The sequence below is a fragment of the Microtus oregoni genome, unplaced genomic scaffold (assembly GCF_018167655.1).
Source record: "Microtus oregoni isolate MIOR12 unplaced genomic scaffold, Mior012 000028F_ref0000031, whole genome shotgun sequence".
NCBI lineage: Eukaryota > Metazoa > Chordata > Mammalia > Rodentia > Cricetidae > Microtus > Microtus oregoni.
Genome location: NW_024543087.1, coordinates 28,855,666 through 28,879,655, shown reverse-complemented (window position 1 = coordinate 28,879,655; position 23,990 = coordinate 28,855,666). Strand labels below are relative to the sequence as shown.

The 23,990-nt window shown below is 39.3% G+C and overlaps 1 protein-coding gene across 3 annotated transcripts in view; it reads left to right on the top strand.

Annotated features, from left to right (window-relative positions):
* Slc9a9 (solute carrier family 9 member A9) overlaps positions 1-23,990 on the top strand; it is a 555,668-nt gene that overhangs the window by 183,476 nt on the left and 348,202 nt on the right. The gene's annotated exons all lie outside the window — the stretch shown is intronic.

Here is a 23,990-nt window from a genome sequence, read left to right as displayed (position 1 = left end):
GTGATAAAAATATTTTTTATTTATGTTATCATTCATATCAATATGTATTACTCTAACTATAAAACTTTCTGTTTTCATTTGACTGACCTGCTTCTAATGAAGTAGTCCCTCATAAATATGAAATTTTATCATCCAAAGAATATAAGGGATAACCATCTTTACATATGAGTTCCCCCATGAGAAATGTCATATGTAAGTTGATGTATATTAAGGTTGTGAAATACTTATTGTATACTCTTTCCCTGGGAAGATATGAACAAATAAAACATGAAAACTCAAGAAAAACATTTAAAACCATATTTTGTTTAAAAAAAAACCCACACACATAAGACATCTCAAATAAATAACTTAATGATGTACCTCAAGGTTTTCATGGGGGGTAGGAGCCAAATTTAAAATAAAGTTAACGAAAGTAATAAGAAAAAAGGCAGTGTTTAATAGAGATCAAGAATAAGATATTTTCTAACTCCATCCATTTTCCTGCAAATTCAAGATGTCATTTTTTCTGCTGTATAGTACTCCATTGTGTAAATGTACCACATTTTCCTTATCCATTCTTCAGTTGAGGGGCATTTAGGTTGTTTCCAAATTCTGGCTATGACAAACAATGCTGCTATGAACATAGTTGAGCACATGTCTTTGTGGCATGACTGAACATCCTTTGGATATATACCCAAAAGTGGTATTACTGGGTCTTGAGGAAGGTAGTTTCCTAATTTTATGAGAAATCACCATACCAACATTCAAAGGGGCTGTACCAGCTTGCATTCCAGCAATGGAGGAGGGTTCCCTTTACCCCACAACCTATCCAGCATAAGTTGTTATCAGTGTTTTTGATCTTGGCCATTCTTACAGGTGTAAGATGGAATCTCAGAGTTGTTTTGATTTGCATTTCTCTGATGACTAAAGATGTTGAGCATTTCCTTAAATTTCTTCCAGCTATTTTTGATTCCTCTGTTGAGGGTTCTCTGTTTAGGTCTGTACTCCATTTTTTTATTGGATTATTTGTTCTTTTGATGACCAATTTCTTGAGTTCTTTGTATATTTTGGAGATCAGACCTCTGTCTGATGTGGAGTTAGTGAAGATCTTTTCCCATTCTGTAGGCTGTCATTTTGTCTTGTTGACCATGTCCTTTGCTTTACAAAATCTTTTCACTTTCAGAGGGTCCCCTTTATTAATTGTTTCTCTCAGTGTCTGTGATACTGGGTTTATATTTAGGAAGTGGTCTCCTGTGCCAATGTGTTCAAGTGTACTCCCCACTTTCTCTTCTATCAGGTTCAGTGTAGCTGGCTTTATGTTGAGGTCTTTGATCCATTTGACCTTGAGTTTTGTTCATGGTGATAGATATGGGTCTATTTTCATTCTTCTACATGTTGATATCCAGTTATATCAGCACCATTTGTTAAATATGCTTTCTTTTTTCCATTTGATATTTTTTGCTTTCTTTGTCAAAAATCAGGTGTTCAAAGATGTGTAGATTAATATCCAGGTCTTTGATTTGGTTCCATTGGTCCTCCTGTCTGTTTTTATGCCAATACCAGGCTGTTTTCAGTACTGTAGCTCTGTAGTAGAGTTTGAAGTCAGGGATTGTGATGCCTCCAGAAGATCTTTTATTGTACAGTATTGGCTATTCTGGGTTTTTTGCTTGTCTATATGAAGTTGAGTACTGTTCTTTTAAGGTCTGAGAAGAATTTTGCTGGGATTTTGATGGGCATTGCATTGGATCTGTAGATAGCTTTTGGTAAGATTGCCATTTTTACAATGTTAATTCTACCTACCCAAGAGCATGGGAGATCTTTCTACTTTCTGGCATCTTCTTCAATTTCTTTATTTAATATTCTTCAAATATTTAAAGTTCTTGTCATACAAGTTTTTCACTTGTTTGGTTAGAGTTACTCTGAGATATTTTATGCTATTTGTGGTTATTGTGAAGGGTGATGTTTCTCTGATTTTTTCTCAGAAAAAAAGGAAAAGATAATATATAGAAACAAACAAAAAGTTGGCTCATTAAATAGACAAACAAAATTAACAAACCTCTAACCAAAATAAAAAAGAAACCTAAATGCCCTTTATAATATGCATGATAAATTGTTAACCTCTTCAATATAGAACATTTTTATGTTCTATGTGGAGGTTTGAATTAAAATGACCCCCATAGGCTCATATGTTTGAATACTTGGTAATGGTAAAAGATACAAAATAATCCCACACTAGTTCTGAATTATGTATTAAAAAAGGTTATTTATTTAGGGGAAACTCATAGATCACTGTCCTAGATCACAGTTCTTTGCATGAATGGGGAACATGAACAGAGTCTAGCAGCCAGAAGTGAGAGCTGGAAGTATGAGAGCAGTGCAGGCTTTACCACTGCGTTTATAGTATAAGAGACCATGCCCAAGTGGGCTCGTATCTTAAAGGCTATTGGCTGAAGAAGCTGAAGGAGCTCCCACAGCAACTTGGTCCCTAGTTGGTGTAGCTGTTTAGAATTAGGAGGTGTGACCTTCTCGGAGGAGTTGTGTCACTGGAGGCAGGTTTGCATTTGCAGTTAGTTATATCTGCTTCATGGTTGTTGTGTCAAGATTGCTAACTCTCAGCTACTGTACCAAGTACCATGCCTGTATGCCTGGTGCCATGTTCCCCACCATGATGGTCATGGACTTTAATGCTCAGAACCATGAACTCCAAATTAAGTGCTTTCTTTTGTAAATTGCTTTGGTCATGGTGTTTTGTTATAGCAATTAGACAAGTAACTAAGGTTACTTGGGTAAGTTACATAACCTCTCAGTGCTTTAGTGACAGTTACTTTCAGGGATGAAGGATGGTAGCACATGTACCTCATTAGGTTAGATAGGCCTAGCTTGTTACACTCAACACATCATCAAACATTAGCTTCTATTATTATTTCCATCAGCAAATATCAGTAATAAGAGGTAAGCATTGTGGAATGACTCACAACGCATATAGAGAATAAACAGAAAGTGAAATTCTAATGGCCAGTAACTATGAATAAGATCTGCTTAACTTACTATAAATGAAAAATTAAATAAGCACTAGTGTATCTTTAAAAAAAAACTAGCAAGTCTTCAAATCTTAAGAACTCAATATGACATAGTCATACTTATAGAGATGGCATCTGAGAAACAAGAATCCTCTCTTGTTACTGACAAAAGAGAAAAGTGATAAACATTTACAAAGATAAACTAGCAATAGTTAGTGAGAATCATTAGATCTTGAGTCATCTGATCAGGAACTATGCTTCTAGAAGTTTATCCTAAAAATTAGTTGAGGCCATGAAGTTGTGCACAATGGTTGCCAGATGGTTCATCAAATTTTGTGCATTGATGTCACCCATTCCATGCATTTAAAATTAACAAAGAAGAAAATATATTGATGTGAAAATATGCATAATACATTTTAAGGCAAACAAAGCACCCAAATTTATAATACTCATATCTAATAAATAGTAATAGCTATACTCACTAAATAGTAGGATAATTAAATATATAGTAAGATCTAGATTGGCTATAGAATTCCAACCAATTACAAAGCAATTTCAAAGTCAACCTTAGCTATAAAATGAGATTTTGTCTTAAAAAATAAATCAAAACAATCATCACCAACTATATGTGGATAAAGATATACTTATGTATTATTTATGTTCTAGTTTGCTTTCTAGTGCTACCATGACCAAAGCAACTAGGGGAGAGAAAGATTTGTTTGGCTTGTACTTCATCACTGAGTGAAGTCAGGGCAGGAACTCAAACAGGTTCAGAACTTGGAGGCAAGAACTGAAGCAGGGACTGTGGAGGCAGATAATACCCCCACAGACTTGCCACAGACATGCCAATCTGGTGGAGGTATTTCCTCAACTGAATTCTCTCTTCCCTGATGAACTTACCTTGAGTCAAGAGAACCCTAACCAGACAAATTATGTATATTATAATAATTACATTATCTATAAGTTATATATTTTATTTTATCTCTTTATTTTAGATAGAATTATGAAGATAGAGTTAAGTACTTGTTTCTATTTGTGTGTAAATTACTTGCATACCATATATAACATATATGCTATTTCCACACAAATATAATTCATATGCTTAAAATAGTAAGTACAGCAGTGTGTTGGAACATATTCTTTGAAAATCGTTCCACACTATATAACTGTCTCCAAGTTTTCTTAGAGATAAACTAAGGGCCTCCGTAATGAGCAGGCTCTTAAAGGGTAATAAATACACACTAAGTGCCTTTATTCCCTTTATTCCTTGTAAAGCAAATACTGATAAGGATGTCCAATGCAGCTCATTAAAAGGGAGCTACACAGAGCAGCGATTTTCCCATCCTCAATGAGGGGGCCGTGCTACTTGGAAGTTTTTGCTAGAAAATGTCACAGAAAGTGGAATGCCGGTGAATGCTTGGCACTTAAACCACAAGTGATGTTTTGAAAGACCACAGTCCTTAAGGCCTGTGCTTCTTGAGGAGAGTTCAACATGAAAGCTAATGGGATGCTGTGAGATTCAACCATGGAATGAAAGGAACCTTGAGCTATTAACCGGCCATTCACCGAAATGTGTTCAGCACCTGTAGAAGCTATGTACAGATTGCCTGAATACTGTCACCCATCCCTGCCCTCATCGAGCTGGGCAAACAATAACGGTGACAGGATTTATTATGTCTAAGAAAACATTTCTCTAAAAGTCAATTCAGAATTGCTGTAAAGTTTGGACATATATAAATAGGTCCCGAAGGAAATCCCATACATTCTCTTCTAATATCATTTCTAAAAAGAATGCAAACTCCTTACTGGCAACTTAGACTTTTCTCTGTCCCCCACGTCACAAACTAATTGTTTGGCAGTTCCTCCAATAATTACTGAGTGAATCAATTAGAGTCTTTTCAAGTGCAGATGCAGGCATTTATTAATTCTCTCATTAACAGCCTTTCCCGAGGACGTATGTTTAATGGTCTTTATTGTGCTTCTTCCAACTGTTTGGAAAGCCCTGTTGGCTGCTCTCATTAGCTCCGCATCTCCCGTCGGCTCCTCCTGGGAAACATGGACATGAGGAGAAGGTATATCTTGCTGGGGACAGTGAGAGGAAACTGCCACCGCAACCCAGAGATACATTTCTCATACTGCTTACCTTAGAAATAAGTCCCTTATGTCTGGACACATCTTTCTGAAGGTGATTCAGAAATTAATTCTGGCTTGGAAACTGATAATTAACCTGAATTACATTTGTTTTGATGGCTGTCTAGTTATATATTCGTGTATTACATAATTAAAGGAAAAATAATACATGGCTCACTTTGCCTAAGGACACTGTCCGGGCCATCAATTCTATGCTAATGTCGTTTCTCAGACACTAGGTGGTGTCACATGGCAGGAGTGGAAAAGTCTCCCAGGGCTCTTTAAACGGGGCGACTGTCCTGAGCTGACAGTGGCTCTGAGTCTGACAGTCCCAGTGGGGAACTGCACACCTGTCCACTGCTGTCGCCTTTGGTTTTGCTCACCCCTGATCTCTGGTTCCTGTTTCCTGACCATGACTTTGAGGTCACCTTTATCCCAGCTCTTCAACCCTCTTCAGATCTCTAGGCTCTTGACTTTGACTTTCTCCGGTGACCCTGCTCTATCTCTTGACTCTCAGATTAGATCTAATATTTGTTTGCTGTTTCTTCAGAAATCAGTACCATGATGTAGAACTTGGCTTGCTCATGCCATACCACGAATGACAAAAATAGTCTACTGAATGTAACTAAATACATACTGTGTACCCATATTGATAGTTCTGTATCCCAACCCTATTGCACTTTAGTTCAGTGGTCTGTCAGTCAGATATAAGCGACACAGACACAATTAAAACTGATGTGAGCAAAGGAATTCACTGGTCTAGGTATCAGCGTAGTGCTGACTGGCACGTACTGGGCTCAAGGATCCAATATGGCTGTTTCTTCCCTCACATCATCCTGTTTGTCTGAGGGCAAGCCTCTGTCTGAGGGCAAGCCTCCTCTGTGTTTGCTCATACATGTAGATGGCTTATCCTGTTAAACAGGAGAGGATATTTCTAGGCATATACAATTTTGAGCTCAAAACAACAGTTCATTTTCTCAGTATTTTGCATATCAATCACAAAATCTCCAGTTGGCTCTGCCTATATTAGGTGATCTCCTGTAGAGCAATCACACAGTACTTCAAGAGAATTAGGACATGGTTATTGGTCAGATCTGAATCTTGTCCTACCCTGAGACTGCAGTCTTGTGGTCTATTTGTAAGAAGAAATCAACTACAGGAAAAGTCTGGCAGACTTTCCAAAACTGTAGCTGCCTTAGTCATCAAGACATGGTGTGTCAAAGCAGAAAGACCCCTGTGCTATTATAAGCTTGAAAATATGTTCTATCTCAGAAAGCAAAGTTCTTTTCTGCATGTGTAACTGAAGGATAGAAAAATAAATTCTCTGTGTTACAGACAGTAAAAAACATCACAGCAAGAATGGGAAAGGCCCACTCTGTGGGGTTGCATGTTCTCGTGGATGTTCAGAGGCTCTGGCACTGGGGTCCCATTTCCCGTCTTTTGATAATGTAGCTTTGATGAAAATAAATTGAATATGGTCTGGGTTTTCAGAGTTCTCATTCAGCCACATCTGCTCTTCCACCGACCTGAAGAGGTGGTGAAGAGCTTGTCATTGGATTAGAATCCAAAATATCAAAAGCCTTGGACCAGGCAGTGTAAAATCAGGAATGTAATTCTATATCAACAGAAAAGGTGAAGAAGACAATTAAAACAGTGTTCCCACCCACACTCCCTGTCACCATTAAAATAGCTAAAATACTTTTCATAGGCAGGACCATGGAAATCCCACAGGACAAACAGAACAATTCTTCCTGAAAATGAGCTCATACCCAAAAAGGAACAGGCCACTAAAAGACACAGCTCCACCTGAGGGAAAACCAGGCATCAAGCAGAGGAGAGAAAGAGGGGCAAGCACCCCAAAGGCAGAGTCTAAGGAAGATTATAAAATGGGCATATTAAAACTGACAGAAGAGGCCAGTAGAACAGTAGGAATAGTTAGGAAGGAAGAGTTCAATGCAAAATTGAAGCTTGGAGCTTGACCAAGAAAAAATGCAAATATCGCTATTAAAAACTCAATAGATGACATAGATGTCATATTATAAACCAACTGGCTAGTGGAAGATGAAGTTGACAACTGATCCAGAATGAATGCAGCTCAGGGTTAAAAACTAGGATAGGTTGGTTAAGAGATGTGAATAATAGCATAGAAAGAAATCCAGAAGACATCAGGAAAAATTTCAAAAGGAGAAATGAAAGGGAATGATGTCAGGTAGTCTCTTAAGAGATGGTGGATCACTATTTTCTAGAGCTCAAGAGGCAAACTGAGAGCTTATTTAGAGGTCCTAGCAGGGAAGCACAGCTACTCATTTACCCTTGACAGAAGACCTGTCCTCCTCAATTTGAGGAAGGTCGTCCTATTTGACCAAGCATGCACAGCTTCGAAAGGGACGCACACAGAGGGAGGAAGAGCACACTTGCCTAGCCAGCCAGAACAGCCAAATTCAACCATGGCAATCAATGGGGTGACAGATGTCACAGCACTTGAAAGGCAGAGGCAAGCAGATCTCTGTGAGTTCGAGGCCAGCCTGATCTACAAGAGCTAGTTCCAGGACAGGCTCCAAAGCTACAGTGAAATCTTATCTCGAAGAAAAGAAAAGAGAGAAAATAATAAGATGGAAATTGAAATATTACATAGTAAATTACAGCTTGATAAGTGGAAACTAATCAATTGTGGATACATTTTACTTTTTAGTTGTTTATAAATACCCCCTCCGTGTGTGCAAGCGCGTGAACGCACGCTCATGCATTTGGCGAGATAGTGATTCATTAATTAGGAAGCATCAAACTCTAAGTGAAATAATGGGACATAAGTAGAAAATGTAAAAGGCCTTTAAGGAAGTGCTAAGAAGAGTGGGGAGAATATTTGATTGAAGTACAGTGAGATCAAAGATCAGTAAAAACAAAGTACAAATCTTAAGAGAACCAGAGAAGTAAGATCGGGTTCTTAGTATGAAGGTCACTCACAGCTACAAATTGCCCGAGAATAGTGTCCTCATTAGCAGTAAACACATTCCAAGAAGAGAGGAGTGTCCGAGGTCTGGTGGGAAATAACTAATAGCCCAGGAACCAAATTCTACAAGAAGGTAATTTAAAACTAAAAATGAAATATACTTTCAAATATAGTTTACTATCCATTTATCATCAGTTATACATCTTTCAAAGGATGCAATTAAGTAGAAATAAGAAGCTTAACTCAGTAAGAAATAAAAAGCAGAGGACATTAAACTCAGGTATTGGCAGAAATACTCATATATAAAATGAGAAATGACTGTGGCAGGTATAATGAAGATGAATGGAGAAGGGAGAATCAGGTAGACAGTGATTCCACATTCTACTATGATATTCAAAGACAATGGGTAGGAGATAGCTGCGGGAGGAGAGAGAATGTGGACACAGGAGAGATGCAGCGAAGATCTTATTGTAGCACTCCAGATTTCATTCACCCAAACATTTCTCAAAATGGTGCAAGAGGGTCTGCGAGCTGGCCATACTTCTCTACACTGTGCAGAGTTGCCAACATCAATGGAAGCCTATGATGAAGTTGCAGGTACTCTCATCATTTTGGACTGTGCATGGTACCTATGTTAGGAAGCTGGGTCTGTCTTCTGCCACACCTTGTTACTAGGTAATAGGAATTTCACATTCATTTTAGCCCACAGTTTAAAAATGTGTCCTCTTGCTTAGAGGCCCCACACTGTGCCCTAGTCTAAACCCAGAAAAACCAGTCAAGAGAATAAGATGCACCAAACTATCTGTACTCGAGGTAGCCGTAGGACCAGGGCTTTTATAATTAACAAGAGAAATTACTGATCCATGGGTGAGAATACCCATGCTGGTGTGGTGGGTTCATTTTCTTCCTAGAATCAGGCTACTCGGGATACTTAATCAGTATCCACTTTATTAATTCACCACAGGAAATTACCGTCATCGGGATTTCAAGAACCCTGAAGATCTTATGGTCTTTCTTGCCTCTTTATTCAAACTTTATTCAAACAGCCCTTCTTGCACCCAATTTACATACAGGAGCAAATACTATCCAGAGGTGTGTGTAGTACACACAGGGACAGGTAGAGGTTGGCTGTTAGTTATCTTTATCTTCATCCTTTATACTAAAGGATGGAACCAGACATTTTGGGTTCTTGGCAACCACCACTGTTGTCTGGGTTTCTGTCCTGCCTGGTTTCTGTCCTCCCACCAAGTCCCAGAGCCATTTAGCTCCAAAGAAATCACACAGAGGTCTGTATTTATGATAAACTGATTGGCCCATTAGCTCAGGCTTCTTATTAACTCTTATAACTTATATTAACCCATTATTCTTATCTATGTTAGCCACATGGCTCAGTACCTTTTTCAGCAGGGCAATCACATTTTCCTTCTTCTGTGGTTGGGATAGGACTAGGGAGGAATGGGCTTCCTCCTTCCCAGAATTCTCATTGAACTGCCTCTACTTCCTATCTTGTTGTCCCACCTATACTCTGCCTGGCTACTGGCCAATCAGCATTTATTTAAAACATAATTGAAGAACATAGACAATTGTCCTGTACCATACCACTTGAATACATATTCAGGATCATTCAAAACTACTCAAAGTTTGACAAGATAAACAGAAACAGCCCTTTTCCCACTGCACGAAGCTGTGATGGTGATCTGCAGTCTTCAATTTTGCAGTTCTTCTCCATCCCTCCATGGCTAAACTGTAGGTGGAATTTTCCTGTCCTGTCAGCAGCCCCCAAATAAATACACAAAGGCTTAATATTACTTATAAATCTTCAGTAGATCACTCAGGCTTGTTACTAGCTAACTCTTACTCTTTAATTAAGCCGTATTTCTTATCTATGCTTCACCACGTGGCTAATGGTTTGTTACCTCATTTTCATTTTCTATATGTCCTAGTAGCCCAGCAGCTGGCTGGCATCTCTCTGACTCCACCCTTCCTCATCCCATCATTCTCAGTTTGGTTTTCCTGTCTAACTGTATCCTCTTCAGCTATTGGCCAGTCAATTTGTTTATAAAACCAATTATAGAGACATATATTCACACAGTGTACAGAAGGTTTATTCCACAGCTCCAACCAATCCTTCCTTGGTGCACCGACCTTTTGCCATGATGTAAATCCATTGTTTGTCTCTGTCTTTCAGTGTCTGGTTGGGAGAATTGATAGCATTTTCTGGTCTGCCTCTGCCATGACCAGTGACATTCACTGATAGGATGGTACCTAGTTGCGGGTGGTAGTTCATACTGGGTAGCCAGCTGTAGAAGACAAGAATAAACATGACTTTGACCTCATATCAGGCAAAGTTCCCAGAGACTGAAGAACTTTGGCAATGTGATGGAAAACACTGAATGCTGATTTTTTTTTTGGGGGGGGGTGGGATATCAGAGACTTAGAGTCTAGGAACTCAGCCTCTCGTACCAGGGTAGAAGGAACAGCCTAATAGAAAGGGAAAGCTCTACAGTTTTAGGAGCTCTGGATTAAGAATCTTCATCATAAGGCATGGTTTATGTTTTGTCAAGCTTAAGTTCAACGCCTCATTCTGTACAATCAGGAGAATATCTTTTATTTTAAGTACTCTGTTCTGAATTCTTTTCTATAATTTTTTTCAAGAAACAAGGGAAAAATCAATATTCAGTCATCATTTTGGCCCACATTAAAATCGCTCTTGGCCCGGAGAATATAATCTGTTCACTTTACATGGGTTTCAGAATACATTTACATAGTAGGCTTGTTATAAGTCTGACGTTGGTTCTGCCTTCCTGGGGCACGTGATGCTCAGGAAATCTGATTAAACTTTGGGAAAGAGCAGCTGTTCTGCGATAGTGAATGAACTCGGGACCCATTTTTCAGAGCCTGGCTGCAAGGCCTGGCATCCTCACGAGCCATTGGATGATAAATGAACTGTCCCTGAATGCCCAGCTCCCATGCTAATAACTTTAAAATATCAGTTGTTTATAAGAATCAAAAAAAATTGGGAGCTCTGATCAATTTTTCCATCCCAGGGGTCCACAGACACATCTTTTTTTTTTTTTTTCCATTGCTGAAATGGCAGGCAGTGTTGAAAGGCCAGGGAAGAAATCCATTCACCATTTTCATGTTCTCATAGGTTAACAACATCAGGCCTCTCATATCAAACTATAGTAGAGTGGGTGCCCAGTAAATTCTCATGGGAAATGAGACATGAAATCCAGATCAGTCTCTACTGCATTTTCCTGTCATATCAGAATTATAATGCAGTTTCATCTGGTATTTACAGAGGTGTGGCATTCAGACTGGAGATGTGAACACTATAGTCCAGACCAGAGGGCTTCTTTTCCAAATGACAGTTAAACAGTCAGACGTGACCAAGTGCCATGAGCAGGAGTGTCATATTTGAGGGTATTGATATAAATCTTTGCCTTAACATGTGCAGATTTGTTCTGTTCATCTTTTTCTGTTACTACCTTGTGTGTTTGTTTCTGCAGAGATTCGAACATATATTTTTATATGAAAGGTGATCATAAAAATGTTGTAGAAGAAACTATGTGTATTACTTTTTAATAATTCTGATAAAATTTTTGGTACAAAACCGTTGATCTTAAAATATCCTTCAGATGTAGATGGGGGTGGATTTTGCTTTTCCATGGAATCTGTGAGTTTTCTCATTTCATCCAAGTGGGAGCCTTAATATACTCAAAGAAGAATCTATTTGGGAAAGAGACTGAACTGAAGCTGTGGATTACATAACAGATCAGATAAACTTTATAGGGAGTAAAAGTAGAAAATCAGACTTCAAGTAGGCAAACCTGGTCTCTGGGATGGGAGGGTCCAAAAGGCCGGGATAGTCATTACACAAGGAAGGATTGAAATTATAAAAAGTGAACTTATAGAAATGTTGAATATGAACATCAAAACAAACTGTTTAGTATACATGACTCGAATTAGTAAATATAAAATACTCAAAGGACCAAGTATTAGTGAATTCAGAAATCTAGCTCTGCAGAAGAACAGAGCCATCAAGGATAATAATTATCTCCCTCAAACTAGCCTTCACAGGTCTAAAATAATTAGAAGTCTTAAGTAATAAATGTATAAATATCTAAAAAGAAAAATCTTACTTTTGGCAATGGGCAAAACAGTCTAAAAAAATCAGGGTTATAGTTTGAATATGACCCCTAAATTTTATACACTGGAAATTTAATCCACAATACAGCAATGCAGAGAAATGAGACCTTTAAGGAGTGATGAGGTCGAGTCTCTGCTCTTGTGACTGTATTAATGCCATTGTCACAGGAGTGAGTAAGGCTATTTCTCTCTCATACACTCACCCTCCTTTACCTTCTGCAATGGATGATACAGCGTAAGATCCCTCTTAGGTATGGGGCCCTTGATCCTAGATCCCATCTTCAGAACTGCAAGAAACATAGATATGTTTTCCTTTGACTTACTTATCTTCTGATACTCTGCTACGGCAGCACAAAATGAACTAAGATGGGCAATAATATAATGAATGAACTGGAGAGCCAGTTTGGAGGTTAAGGGTGTTCACTGCTCTTTCAGAAGAGCAGGGTAAGGTTCCTAGAATCCAAATCAGGTACTCACAACCCCCTGTAACTCCAGCTCTGAGGCATTCAGATACCTCTCTGGCCTCCTTGGGCACTTGCACACCCTAGCACACATACACAGACGTGCATGCGTACACACGTTATTCCTGTGAAATAGGGCAATAAATGGATCAAAACGGTTAAAGAGTCACTGGGTCCTAGGCCAGTTTTTTGTTTTTTGGTTTTTTTTGTTTTGTTTTGTTTTTTTTTTTTTTTTTTTTTGGAATTACAAGCAGCATGAGAGATGCAGAGATGTTGTCTTTTGAGTTTCAGAAAAGACACATGGGACATTCAGGAAAGAAATCTAGGTTATGTGCAGAGGCAGAAAGAATGAGGCTGACCTTTGAACTAACCAGTGACATCCAATTTAGAAGATGGAAATACAGCACGCTTTCCCTTCTAAGGGAAAGGTTGTGTTCCCCCCAGCATAAAGGCTTCATCACTTTGATTGTTTTAATAGATTTGCTAGGGCAGTGGGCTGTTCTTCTCTGAGAAAAAGTTAAAGACCTAATTCACACCATTTCTAAAATAAATTACAAGAATTACAGAAATGAACCCTTAGAAAAAACACAAACAGCTAGGAAGTGTTTTAAGTGATTTTTTAAAAATGTTAATGTCTTCTGATTCGAAACCTAGAAACAGCTGGCAAGATGGCTCTGTTGATGAAGTGCCCACTATGTAAGCATGAGGACCTGAGTTCAGCTTCCCAGCACCCACATAAAAAGCCAAGCATACAGGTGTAGTAATTTGAGCAGCGGGGCTGCGTCCCCAGCACCACGGCCGCCTTGCTAGCTTATGCCCCGAAATAATTACACACAAACTGTATTCTTTTAAACACTGCCTGGCCCATTAGTTTCAGCCTCTTAACCCATTTCTATTAATCTATGTAGCACCACGAGGTGCGCTTACCAGGAAAGATTCAGCATGTCTGACCTGGTGGCTGGCTGTATCACCATTTGCCTCAGAGAGCAGAGCTATGGTGTCTGCCCAGGAGAGGGGAGCTTGGAGTCTCTGAGCTCACTTCCTCTTACTCCCAGCATTCTGTTCTGTTTACTCCACCCACCTGTGTTCTAACCTATCAGGGCAAGCAGTTTCTTTATTTAATTAACCAATGACCTTCCTCCATCATACAGGGCACATGCCTGTGACCTCAGTGTGTAGTAAATGGAGCGGCGGGCTGCATCCTGCCACCTGACTGGCTTACACCCGGGCTAATCACACGGAGATCTGTATTAATTAAATTGCTGCCTGGCCTATTATCTCCAGCCCCTTATTGGCTAACTCTCACATATTGATCTAATCCATTTCTAATAATCTCAATTGAACCATGAGGTCGTGGCTTACCAGGAAAGATTCAGCATGTCTGACCTGGCAGCTTCATGGCGGTGGCTCTCTCTGACTCTGCTTTCTTCCTCCCAGAATTCTGTTCTGTCTACTCCACCCGCCTAAGGACTGGCCTATCAAAAGGCCAAGGCAGCTTCTTTATTTAACCAATGAAAGTAACACATAGACAGAAGACGCTCCTACACCATCAATGCTTAGAGTCAGGGCAAGGAGCAGAGATAGGAGGATCAGTGGGGCATGCTAACCCACTTGTCACACTATTTGGTGAACTGCAGGCACAGTGAAGAGACCCGGTCTCAAAACACATAATTTGCAAAGTGATAGAACAAGATTCCCTCTCGCTTCCACATGCATACACAAACATACACATACATGAACATCCATACAGCACACATGTACACAAATATTTTAAAAATCCATAGAAACAATAAAGAAAAGTTTTGGCACTCTACCTGAACATAAATTTTAAAAAATAAATAACTTGAATAGAAAATAAAAGATGGATTTCAAGAAAGTATCTGTAATATCTTTGATAATATTAATATCTTAAACACACAATGAATATCTACTAATCATACTAGTAATATGATACCATTTTCATAAAATTATGAGTGATGGATGACTCATCCATCACTCATATGAGTGATGGATGAGCTTCTGTTTATTACATACAGATATGGATATATTTCTTTGCATACACATAGCCAGTGTTGCAAAGTTGGAGGACAACTGGACTCATGTACTTTCTGGCAGTATTGGCATAAGTTTTAAATATGTCCAACAAAGCAAGTTCTAGAAGCCTACCTCAAGAAGAATTTGCTTATATCAACAAAGATATCTATACATTGTGGCAGTCTGCCAACAATAAAAAATGTAAACAGCCAAAATGTCTGTTGATAAAGAAGAGATTAAATATATCATGCTATATGCAAGCTATGAAAATTTCTAGGGTTTGCAATAAACGTATTTACAGAAAAATCTCTAAAATATTTCAAGTTATAAAATTTCTGAAAAAAATGTACATTACATAATAACATTTATACAAAAGACTGAATAGGCTTAATAAATGCAAATGTATGCAATAGGATGGCTGTAAGCACTCTGCTCTTTACACTTCTACATTGCCTTAATCTTTAATGCAGATTCTCATATTACTGTTTTACTTTGATAATAAAAGTGATTTAAATAACAAATATATTTTAATATGAATAAAGGTATCTCCCCTACTTACCTAATAGAATTTAAAGGTGTATCCTTATCACTTATAATTGGAATGATAGTCGGCTCACTTTTGTTGGCAGGTTTTCGTTTACTAATGAATCAACGGATGAGTGAATGAGTGATTTGATTGATTGATTGATTGATTGATTGATAGACACTTAATGGGGATCTCATGGCAGACACTGGTAAGAGGTGTGTGGAAGTATATGTGTCTGTGTGATGAAGAGTTGTTTATAAATGTTGAGAGTAAAACCCCAGACTGAGACATGCGTCTCTGTTGCCAGAACCATTGATTGAAAATTGCAATCTTTGGCCAGCCAACCAGTCCTCTGAATGATTAGCTTGGGAGTTTAATCAGTGGCTCTGAAAGAGAATAGCCCTAACCAGTCCTGTCAGAACCTATCACCAGATCAGAGCTGGATCCAGGTCGGTGAAACATTTCACATCAGCATCCCAGAACACGAGAGCATCTGATCAAGGCAGCTCACTTTAAAGATGCATTACCCAATTTCCTAGCCACATAAAAATGTTGATGAGGCATTAGATGTATGTACCATGAACTTGTCTCAGAAAAATATGTTTATATCAACTCAGAATTTATTGCTGCCAATGGAAGAGCTAAGTGCTTTGCGGGCCAGTCAGCTAATATAGATGTGTGATGGCCCAGGATATCAGGCAGTAAGATGATATGGAGTCAGGGCTTAACGAAGATTGATGCCATCCAAAATGTTTCAGCTTCCATTTGCATTTTAAACTGTGATGTTCAAACATAAGCAGACATGGCCAGTTTGTATCCCCAGGATTAGCTGCTGCGCACTCTTGTTTTCAGTAACCTTTTGTCGTCACTGTCTCTCCCTTGAGCCTCTCTCTCATTGGCTTCTACTGTCCTGTGCCTTGTGTCTTGTCTTAACAACAAAGAATTCCTTCCAAGACATACACATACGTTTTGTGTGTGTGTGTGTGTGTGTGTGTGTGTGAGAGAGAGAGAGAGAGAGAGAGAGAGAGAGAGAGAGAGAGAGAGAGAGAGAGAAAGATTGTGTCTCATATAGCCCAGGTGGGCTTTGACCTCACTAAGTTAAGGGAATCCTTGAACTCTTGGTTCTGCTTCTCCTGCCTCTATTTCCCAAATGTCTGACTCCCTAGTCTGAAAATGGTAATCATTCTGTAAAGTCAAACTCTTTTTTTGTTCACTTGTTTGTTTGGTTTTGTTTGTTGTTGTTGTTGTTTTTTAATTGATTTTTATTGAGATCTACATGTTTTTCTGCTCCCCTCCCTGTTTCTCCCCTCCCCTTAAACCCTCTCCCAAAGTCCCCATGCTCCCAATTTACTCAGGAGATCTTGTCTTTTTCTACTTCCCATGTAGATTAGATCTATGGTCTCTCTTAGGGTCCTCATTGTTGTTTAGGATACAGCCTACCTGACTGGCAAGCATTCTCAAGGACTTTACAAATATGGCTTCATTTCCATCTCTGAGCCTCCAGAGAAAGTACTCTTTGGAATCATAGATTCCTTGTGGATTTAAGGTCAGCTCAGTCCAGTTGGGAGATGACTAAATTCCGCTCTCACTAGACGACACCACTTACCTGGATTTGGTGATCTCAACAGACAGCACGATATCTCTGAGGAGTTTTAAGTTTTTTCTCTCATGTTAATTTTGCTGTTCCCCAGTCTTTTTTAAGTCACTGAACTGGTATTTTGTGGAGGAGGCTTCCCAGTATTGAGTGACAGGGTATTTAAAAAAATTTTAAAGTTGTTGCCCAAATTTAAAATAAAGACAACATAAAAATCCAGATTTATGGCTTCATTTTTAAAAAACTAACTAGAAATGGAGGCAGAAATCTTTAATAAATAAATAAATTTAAAAAAAAACAGCAAATGCAGTAAGATTGGGAGAGAGTGTGTAGATTTTGTCTGACAATAGTTACCTGGTGTTAAAAAGCTCCCATCTTTCCCCTTAGCCCAAGCACAGGGCCTAATGTTGTTCCCAGAGTTTCATCTGCCTAAGACAGTTGAGTTGGTCCAGTGACAGAAATATGCTCTTATGCCAATTGCAGAAGTACAAGAGTGACATTGGCCCAACATGACCCATCCGACTCTGGTGGCATCCAAGCACCTGACTTTAAGTTAAGCAAGAATTTCTTCTCTGATAGGAAAACGCTTTAGATATTAAAAAAAAAAAAAGAAAGAAAGAAAATGTTAAACTATCAAGAATGAACTGTTTTCTCTTCTACAAATCCCCATGTGCTCTCTGCGGTCTCTGGTCGCACTCGCTGTCCCTGCCGCTCTCCACTGAACAAGTTGGTTTCTGCTTTCAAAAGTGAATTAAAGTTTTTGAGCCAAATGCAGGGATTATTTTTAATCCCTATGAAATTGTGTGTGGATTTACACAAGATGCTTGGCCTCTCATCAGAAACTTGTGGATTAATACAGAGAATTTAGAGCTCGATGCAAGCAAAATTAAGTAATTGCATATTGATTTGTGTAGCAATAAGTTCCAATACTTCTAGTAGCTTAACAGTGAGTTCTGCTCAGAAACTTATTCTGTTTAATATTTTTGTTAATGGTTGAACTCCTGGGAAACATGGCAAGTCTGTCAGGTGAGCAGCTGATATGGGTCTGAAAAGTAAATAAAATGTAGAATAAAACATCAAGATTCATAAAAAGATCAGCAGGCTAGAGAAAGAGAGTACATGTGTATTAGAGGGCCCTTTGAATTATTAATTACTGTATCATCATAATATTTTATATGACATTTAATCATTAATAGCCAGATTCTTTAAACACAATTTGAGTGGTTTAGAAAGTATACAAGTATATTGAATTTCTTAATGTTTGAAGGGGGAATTTTTTTTTAATGTGCTATAAATCATAATTCTACTTTTGATAACACAACCTGGGACCTTATCGATTTTCCCCTTAAGCTATACCATTAGTAAGTCAGTGTTAATTTAAAAAAACAGGCATAGAGACTCTACCTTAGCTTCTATTATAAAAAGAACTGTGGGGCTGGTGAGGTGGATGTGTGGTTAGAGCATGGCCTGAGCCATGGCAATGGGTGTAAACCCTGGGGCCCACATGGTGGAAGGAGAGAACCAGTTCTTACAAGTTGTCCTGTGACTGCTGTGCTCCACAGCATGTTCACACACATCTACACCCACACGATTACTAAATAAATATCAGACAAAGGAACTGGTTGGCATTTGTCTCTACGAGAGTCACTTCTCAGGGCCAGAGAGATGGCTCAGTGATTACGGTCTCATAATGCTTTTGCAGAGGACTTGAGTTTAGTTCCTGGCACCCATATCCGGGTTACCTCATGCCTCTGGGACCCAAGGCCACTTGCACTCACATGCACATACCCCCATGCATGCATCACACATCTGTAATTAAAAATAAAATAAATCTGTTTCTAAAAAACTTGGCAAATTAACATGTTCAGGGCACGACTGGTGTGTGATGTGTTCGTGACTTCCTGAACTTCTCAGGAGAGAGCCACATGACAAAACTGGAGAATACCACCTTGTCAGCCATGGTCACATCCAGAGCACCTCTGCTGTCCTTGGGACACAGCAGACCAGACAGTTGTTTCTCTGAGTTCTACTTTTTCCATCACATAAGTTGATTACCTCGAGGGCTTATATCAATGTGTCTAAAATCCCTAGAAAGGTAATTTACTGATGAGTGACCCAAAGATGAGTATTGGAAAGAATAAGGAAAGATTGTCCTTTTTTTCCTTTTGTCCCTCCACCCCTTGACCAACTTGAGAAGAAATGGCTGCTGAATTCAACCAAACCCCATGCCTCTTTTTTTTTTCCTCATTGACTCACATATTAGCATCTAAGGATATAAAATGGTGTGTTTGGATGGTCTTTCATTACCTTCCTGAGAGTGATTTCACAGCTTCTCCATCTCAGCATCTTCAGTTGGTTTTATAGACATACAGCTAGGTACAGAGAGACATTTCTCCCTGACTCCTTTGCTGTTCCTTGCCCAACTCCTCAGCATTTCCCCGTCCCCTGGAGCACTGGCTTTTGTTAACTGGTGCTTCTTTAGTCCGTGTGTGCGGAGTGAGGGGTTTCGAGAGCAGATGCACTGTCACCGTAATTAATTATTTCACACTAATTGATCAGTGACTGCAGTGGACAGACCAGTGATTTCTTCAGTGTTTCCCCTCGTGTTGTGACTCAGTTCAGTCAGTTACATTTAAAGACTATCTCCTCCTTTCCTTTGATGCTGTCATCAAAGCTGTAGCCTGCGTACATGCAGAGGAATGCAGGAAGGGGCCTTGAATTTACCCAGAGACTTAAAGTAATTAAACAAGAAGAATGCAGGTTTTTTTTTTCTGTTGATGATTTCTGTGTCTGGTTTATTTATTTATTTTGGCAAAAGAAAAGAACATAACTGAGTTACATTTAAAGAAATTATTTACAAGATTGGGATTTTGTGCACATACACAGGCATGGGCAAATGTCACACATATACAACTGGCTCTGTATTTTATCAATCATTTTTGTTGGTTTCCATTGCATATAGATTTTTCTACAAGTAATCCCTTCAAACTAAATGTATTTACAGGGAACTTAGACAAGTGAAAATGGATTTCATACCATAGTATAGAAACTAACAATAAAAAGAAACGGCGAGATCTGGGGGCCAGTTTGGGTACCAGCTACCACTGAGTTCTGCAGAGTCTGACTCTCTTACCTGACAAAGCATCCTACGGGATGACCTCTTCTGACTTCACCAGTGACAAGTCCTTTGCCACTTGTAACTATGACTGAATGGAGGGCGGTGTGTTTGTGCTGACAACAATGGTTCTACCCATGGAAAAGTGCAAATATTGCTGATCCTCATGCTCAGGGTGGGGCAGTGGCTCAGGCATGCATGTTCTGCTGTTCTCTCTTTCATACTGATTAGTGACATCAAGCAGGAACCTCTCCCTCCGTTCATTACAGCATGATGTGCTGTGTGTACTAGGATGGAGCATCTGCACCAGCTCCTGGCCACTGTTCTCTAAAGCAAGGGCAGCAAGCTCCAGGGCTTCCCCAATCCCCCGCCCCCCTACAGCTTTCTGAATATAGCAGTGACTTGCTAAACTCATTCCTCCTGGTGTGGGATAATTATTCTCCCATTTTTGTTTTTCCATTTTCAAAGAATAGTTACAAGCTCTGTAACAGTCCTCTGGGATGTCACTGAAGCCTTCCTGGGAATTGTGCTGGGCACCCCACTTCTTGCTGTACTTATCGCCTTGCCTTTGGCCTCTCTACTGCTAGGTTCTAGTCAGCCATGTTACTCCATTGGCCTATCAGAGCACATCCCCATTGATGTTTATTATTGTCTATTTACTGTATGTTCTGAGAGCAATTTATATCAGCCATCTCTATCTCCCTAAATTATTATGCTTTTTATACTTCATACTCCTACTTAGATGAGAAACCTTGCAATGAGGAAGGCTTGTTCAAATCCTTGCCTAGAAACTGGAAGGTCTTTGCTATAATTAAGTGTGATAAATAGAATAAATATCAAAAGAAATCAAAGAGTTCCCACGTGAGGAGATGAACTGCCTACAGATGAACACAAGAACCACAGTGTAACTGGAGGTTTCTCTCTCACTCATCAGTTCCTGAATAACCAAGGCTTAATATTAATTGCAAACTATTTGACCAGTTAGCTCAGGCTTATTATTAACTAGCTCTTACAACTTAAATTAACCCATTTCTGTTATTTTTTCTTTTACCATGAAGCTTGAAACTTGTTACCTCACATCTTGGTTCTCCCTGACTCTGCCTTCTTTTTTCCTTTATCTTTGCTTGGGTTTCCCACCTGGCTCTTTTTACCTGGCTATTGCCTGAATCGGCTTCTTTATTAGCCAGTTTGATAATAAAAACATATTCACAGCATACAGAAGGGCATCCCACATCACCACAGCATGACTCTGAGACAGGAGCCATCAGGGATAGGGAATTCCTTGGTTAAGGCTAATATGAAGCTGGTATCAGTGTCAGTGAGAAGATAATGGGCCAAAGTTACCAGGGATGATACTTAGCCTAGGCTACTTCCTATCAATCCTAGACAACTAACATGGTCTATCTAATGTCCAACAAAACACACTTTTGTGGAACTTTGGAGAAAGATTAATGAGATTAGCTTTTCGTTAACCATAAGATATCAGATATTGATTTACTTGGTCTCTTACATTAGGATATCAGAACCTGCTGAGATACTAAAAAAGATAAGGCCATATTTAGAAGTGTTTTTAAAACTCAGTCAATTCCAAAATTTCCAGACATGTGCATCTCTCTGTTGTCAGCTGGAAAGAAGTGGAGATTAAGGGGGACTAGTTTATCCTCTTATACAAAGCTATTGTCCTGGTAAAATGAAGATTTATGTGCCTTCCCTTGGGAGTGACACAGCCCAACACCATGAGATGAATTTTTATCTAGGGCATGGTGAGACTTTTCGCATGCACACTGAACTGAAGGAGAAAGCCTCTGTAAAAATGGGGATGCTTAGCTGTTGTGCTTGGAAAATGTACGTGCATTATGCATAAATTGTAAATTTCCGCAAAATTTGAAAAACCTATTTTCATCAGAGAAGTATAATGGTTGTAGTTTGTGTCGAGTAAGCACCCTTTCTAAATAATAATTATTCTATGTAAATGCATTTTCTTTTCTTTCTCCTATATACAAAATTGAACTATTCATTACAAGTTTTCTCCCGAACTGAGCACTGTTTGTTACCTTGCTCCAGAAGTTATATGATCTTGTGGAGTCAGTATGTCCCAGGGTTCCCTTTTAACCTCTTTGTTTCCCACCTTGTCTTAGTTACTTCTTGTGGGTATCTTCCAACTCCAGTCTCCATTGTTAGTGAAGTACAGGGCTTGGAAAATTGCCTTTTCAGTGCCCATGCATGAGTTAGTTGATTGCTGATGAGTTATTGTGGGGGATCTTTGTGTTCTGGAAGATTCTTTTCATTGTCATAATGAAATTCATTGAGAGACCACTCCATCTCCCATGCTGGCAGCATGACTTCAGTCCTCTGGTGTGATGCCCCTTTTCTCTTCTCCTTGGAGAAATGAGCTAAACCTTCAGTGTCTTTCATTCTCCATTTGAAAACCACTGGACTGAAACCTATAGGAGATTCTATCTACTTGCTTTTTCCTCTTTTCAAATAAATAGCTGTTTTGAGATTATCTCTATATTCGCAAGTGAACATGGGATTTCAATTTTGAGAGGGAGCTGAGCCTTCCCGCTGTGGGGAATGTACTAGAAGGCTCAGAGGGTCTTCCTAGCAGCTAAGAAATGACTTGGCTGCACTGCACATAGGGAGTCTAAGAAGAATGCAAGGTATTCTGTATCAGGGCCAGGCTGGCCCCACATGGCCCCTCTCCTACCTACCATCAGGACCCGGTGTGGTTTGGGAGGCAAATGTGAAATTTCAGCACAATATCCAATCCCTGTAGAGTGTGGTGGTTATCTGTATCTACCAGAATTTTAAAACATGGAGTCTACATTGGACCCCAAGGCTCCTGACAAGTTCTTTCTCCCTTCAGAGTTTTAGAGGTCCCCCCTCCCCGTTATCAAAGGCTTTGACCGCTGGTCTAAGGAAGTCTCTTCAAAGGGCTTCAATGCTTTACCTCTGCTTCCACATCCCTGATGTGTAAATAAGTCAGTAAGGTATGTTAAGCATAGTCATACTGATCTCAGGACTCTGTTGAGGGTGTTCTAGTGAGGGTTGGGAAATGGTGTAGGAGGTCCTTCTTTCTATGTGTTGCTTGTATTGGTTAATGAATAAAAAAACTGCCTTGGCCTAATAAGGCAGAACTTAGGCCAATCTGGAGAGACACCACAGATCTGCCAGAGACAAACACTGGGAATTTTACCTGGTAAGTCACTGCCACGTGGTGATATATACATTAATAGAAATGGGTTAAATTAAGATGTAAGAATTAGCCATTAAGAAACTAGAGCTAATGGGACAAACAGTGATTTAATTAATACAGTTTCTGTATGGTTATTTTGGGGCTAAGCTAGCCGGGTAGCCAGGATGAACAAGCAGCCTCTCCTTGCAACAGGGAAATGCTAAGTGTCAATGCCCTTCCTCCCACCATTCCATTATTTCAAGATCTACTTGAATCTCAGTCCCTGCTTTTTGCTCAGCCATCTACAAATGTTTCAGGAATCATCTTGTCACCTTCCATATGATTTCATTTAAAGGCCTTTGCCAATTCATTTTGGATTTCTTCAAAAGAAGTCTTAACTGGCCTCACACTCTTCATTCTCTGTTCCCTTGTGTGTGTTCTTTATGAGACTCTCAGAGTCCCATTCAACAAAAGCCACTTTTGCTGGTCAGTGCCCTGCTTCAAACCCTATACTGCCTCTGGAAACCTTAGGAGTAAGACTAGGCTCCTCAGCTAGGTGCTCTGACCCCTCACTGAACTACCTCTGCTTTGAACTCCGGCCCTTAGAGCCAGGTTGGGTAAGATGGACTTCAGAGAGACTCAGATTGTCTACATTTAATATATATATATATGTATATATATATATATATATATATATATATATATATATATATATATGGCTGATGTTTCTGAATTCTGTCTAGTTACTGCCATGCAGAAAATAGAGCCAAAACTAATAGATCTGAATTTTCAAGAAAAATAGGGATCTCCTTTTTTTTTTTAAATGTGATGTTAAACCCTGATGTTAAAATGTTGAA